Source organism: Penaeus chinensis, chromosome 18 (assembly GCF_019202785.1).
Source record: "Penaeus chinensis breed Huanghai No. 1 chromosome 18, ASM1920278v2, whole genome shotgun sequence".
Taxonomy (NCBI): Eukaryota; Metazoa; Arthropoda; class Malacostraca; order Decapoda; family Penaeidae; genus Penaeus; species Penaeus chinensis.
Genome location: NC_061836.1, coordinates 906,035 through 911,034, shown reverse-complemented (window position 1 = coordinate 911,034; position 5,000 = coordinate 906,035). Strand labels below are relative to the sequence as shown.

The window sequence follows — 5,000 nt, the reverse complement described above, 5'->3', positions numbered from 1 at the left end:
ATAATCATCGTTTCCGCTTTTATGAGTATCATTTGCGTCTTTGCTGTTACTGGTATCATCATCATTGTTATTATCACCATATTTTGATGTCATATACATCAGAAGCAGAAGCCTCGTCATGACCGCTATTTCAATGATCTACAGATTGGAAGTACAGATAGAGAAAAGGTAATCGGTGGTGACCCGGTGGAAGTTCAGCCTGAAACTAAAAAGGAAATGCAGATCAATGAAATCTAGTTAGTACAACATTCGTACGTGTACATAAATCTACGGATCTATCCTGCCATGTTTCACATACCTCGCGTTAATATGAAAATCTATTTGACAGACATGTTGATCATTGTAAGTTTGGAAAGGAAGTTGTTTATTTATGATTATCATGTTTATAAATATTTGACGAATCAAAAGGTCACATTACTACTTACTAGGGGAAATTGTTAAATTATCGTAGTGCCATAGGTCAACATATATTAACAAAGCAACAAAGTCACTTATTACCGAAGAAAATAATTTGGTCAATTCTTTCCTTATACTGGCAATAGTTGATTTGAGGGAGGGTTTTATATATTTTTAGCTTGCACATATTCTAAATCATTAAGCACGATAGGAAATAACTGGCATGCTAAATCATTGCTTTTGTAACAGATGAGATGACTTGAAAAACCTAAAGTAGATAAGTAAATCTACTATAGTAGCTAGTGTGTGTCTGTATGCATAGATACATACATGTATATGCATATATATATATATGCATACATATATGCGTGCATATTTTAACATGAGTGAGAAAATATTATTAAAGTATTAAACGAAATTATAATTATTATTATTTGAGTCTACGGTGTTCACACTCCATGTTTCACTTACCATGCTGTTATGTTTTACGCGAGAATAGATGATAAAGAACCAAGCAAACTTTCTTGGTATCTTAATTTATCATATATATTCATATACATATATAAGTACACACGCACACTCACGTGTGTATGTATATATATGTAAATATATATATATATATATATATATATATATATATATATATATATATATATGTATGTATGTATGTGTGTGTGTGTGTGTGTTCATTTGTGCGTGTGTATACGTAGATACAGACACATATGTATACATATGTTTACATATATATATGCATATGTATACATATATATACATATTTATATACATTTATATATATGTATATATATGTACACTTATATATGTGTGTATATATACAAATATATATTTACATATATATATATATATATATATATATAAGCATGCATGTGTATACATGCGCGTGTGTTTGATTTCACGCACATTTCCTAAAATTTATGTTTAAAACATAATTACGGTTAGTGATTTTTTGTAGTAAGTCTACGGTAACTGTGCGCCAGGTTTCACTACCTAATGCCAACGGGCTACACGTGTACGTGCATGCCATGCCTATTGAAAGTTTACTTGTTTAATTGTTTTTAGACATAGATCGCTATACTTGTGATAAGTCAACAATGAGCCAATTACAAGTACTGCCTGTCTCCCCCGTTTACCCTTTCTTTGATTTACAAAATATTTTATATATTAAATATTTTACTATTTAATAATCATTATATATATAAGTTATATATAATACCCCTATATATATATATATATATAGTATATATAAATATACCAATATTTTATAATGATATATATATATAAATTTAATAATATTATTATATATATATATATATAAAATAATATATAATATTTTTGTTTCGTACATAAATTATTATATTTTTATAAATAAATATAATATATATATATATATATAAAATTTTATATATATAAATATATATATATCATATATATACATATATAAAATATATATATATAATATATATATATATATATATAAATATAATATCATATTAATATAATAGTATATAATATATTTTATATAAAATATTAATATATATATATTATATATATATGTGTGTGTGTTGTGTATGCATATATATCTATACAAAAATACCTATATATATATCTAATATAAATAAAATAAAATATAATAATATATATTAAATATATATATAAAAAATTTTTAAGTATAAATACACACACATACACTACACTCAAAAACACACACACACACACACAGACACACACACACCCTACATAATATTATAATATATATATATAATATATATAAATAAAATAAAATAAATATTATAATAAATATTTTAAATTAAATTATATGCATATGGCGCATATGTAAAAATACTATAAAAAAATATATATAATATATATATATTATATAATATATATATACTAATATAATATATATATATATATATATAATATTTAAAAATTTTATAATTATATCTCTATATAATAATAATATATAAATATATATAAAATAAATGATTTTATATACATAAAAATACGCATATATAAATACATACATACAAAATATATATATAATATATAATAAAATATAAATATAAAATACTATATAAATGAATTTATATGCATATTTTACGCATATATAATTATTGTGTGTGGTGTGGTGTTTGTGTTGTGGTGTTATACATATTGTGTGGGGTGTGTATATAAATTAAAGTATTAATTATGTATGTATATATAAATATAATTAAAAATAATAATATAAAAATAAATAATTTATAAATTATTATAATATTTAATATATAAAATATATATATATTTTTTTTATTTTATTGTATATATAGGTCAAATAATAAAAAAAAAAAATAAATTATTTAAAATAAAATAAAAAATAGTTTTAAAATAATATATTAAATATATATATATATAATATATCTCTATATATAAATATTATTTTTTATATTTTTTTTTTTTATATAGTTTTTTTTTTTTTTAAATTTAATAAATATTTCATACAATTACACTATATAACCTCTCAATATTAATAAAGTATTTATAATAAATTACATAATATTATTTATTATATATATCTTAATATAAAATATATAATATATAATTAGTTGGTGTGTGTTGTTTGGTGTGTGTGTTGGGGGTGTGTGTGTTTTGGTTTTTTTTGTGTTAAAATGGGGATATATTTAAATAAAAATAAAAAAAATATATATAATAATATATAAATTTTAATAAAATATAAAAAAATACATAAATATATAATATAATAAATAATTAAAAATATATATAAAATATATATAATTATAAAATATTTATAAATACATATATATATATATAATGTGTGTGTGTGGGTTATGTGTGTGTTGCGTGTGTGTGTGTGTGTGCGGTGGTGTTGTGTGTGTGAGTGTGTATAAATTATTTTAATAAATATAATATAGTATAATATAAAAATATATAAAAATAAAATATATAAAATTCTGTGTTTGGTTTGTTGGGTACAAAAAATTTTTTAATCATAATTATATATTATTATAAAAATAAATTATATTATATATATATATATTTTAATATAATAAAATCAAAATTTAATTTATTTTTATGAAAAATTCGTTGGGGTGTTTGATGGATTTTTGAAGTAATGATTTGGGGTGTTTATGTGTCTGTGTGAGGTTTGCGTGCTGGTATGGTATGTTGTTTTTTTGAGGTTTATATATATATATATATAATATATATATATAATATTTGTGTGTGTGTGTGTGTGTTGTGTGTGTGTGTGTGTGTGTGTGTTGTGGTTTAATATAAAATAAATATATATAATATATTATAATTATATAATATAAATATATAAAATTTTAAATAATATAAATAAAAATAATAAAATATAATATAAAACTATGTATTACAATTTGTATCCCAGAAACGGGAGAACATAGAAAGTCTCAGAGTTAAAGTACAAGAGTAGAAACCCAAATAATCGTATTTGTTTCTTATGTTACCCTTTCTGTTATTACATTTTTCCAAATCACATTATCTCTAAATATTCGGGGATTTATCCAACTGACATGTTGTTTCTTTCATTCATTTTGCCTGTGTTTAACTAAACTACAGTTAAAGTCACATTGAAATAGAACCCAACTTGTGTTCGTGTTACTTTTCTTTGAAGCGATAATTTCCCAAATACAAATGATTAATACGACAAGCAGGATAAACAAGTAGAATGGATGTAATAAACCCTGAACACAGTAATCATTATGTTCTCTGGTCGGCTTTCCAAATGGAAGAAAAAAACAAACGTAGCCCGACCCAACTGTACGCCATCTCGTAAATTTTAATCTCCGAACACGCAAGCATGGGGGAGGGGCCTCACGCAGGTAACGCCTGGGAAAGCGCGGGGCGATAGCGGCGACGGATCGCGTCTAGATTCCTAGTTTTGGGTTTAAGTTTTTTTTCCACTCTCTCTCTTCTCAACTCTCCGACTCCCTGCATTCCCTTAAACAATCTCTCACTTTGTATCTCTCTCATCTTCTCTCTCTCCTCTCTCACCTCTCTCTCCCCCCCCCCCCCTCTCCTCTCTTCTCTTCTCTCATCTCTCATCTCTCCTCATCTCCCCCTCTCCCTCTCTCATCACTCTCTCTCTCCTCACTCTCTCTCTCTCCACTTTCTCTCCTCTTTTCCTCTTCACTCTCACTCTCTCTCTCTCTCTCACTCTCTCCTCTCTCAACTCTCAGATCTCTCCTCTCAAAAACGCCCTCCCCCCTCTCTCCTCTTCATCTCCATCCCTCATCTCTCTCTCTCTCTCTCTCCTCTCTCTCATCTCCCCCTCTCTCTCCCTCTTCTCCTCTCTCTAATCACAATCACTCTCTCACTCTCTCTCTCTCTCATCTCCTCCGTCTCTCTCTCTCTCTCTCTCCTTTCTTCTCTCGTCTCTCTCTCTCATCTTTCCTTCTACTCTCCTCTCTTCTCTCGACTCATAACCTCTCGTCACTCTCTCTCTCCTCCTCTCTCTCTCGTCCTCTCTCTCTCCTCTCTCTCTCATTCGATCTCTCTCTCTCCTCTCTTTCCTCTCTCCTTCTCTCTCTCTCTCTCTCTCTCTCTCTCTCTCACCACTCTCG

The 5,000-nt window shown here is 26.3% G+C and overlaps 1 protein-coding gene across 2 annotated transcripts in view; it reads left to right on the top strand.

The window, feature by feature from the left end:
- Positions 1–5,000, top strand: part of LOC125034426 — a 398,298-nt gene that overhangs the window by 331,313 nt on the left and 61,985 nt on the right. The gene's annotated exons all lie outside the window — the stretch shown is intronic.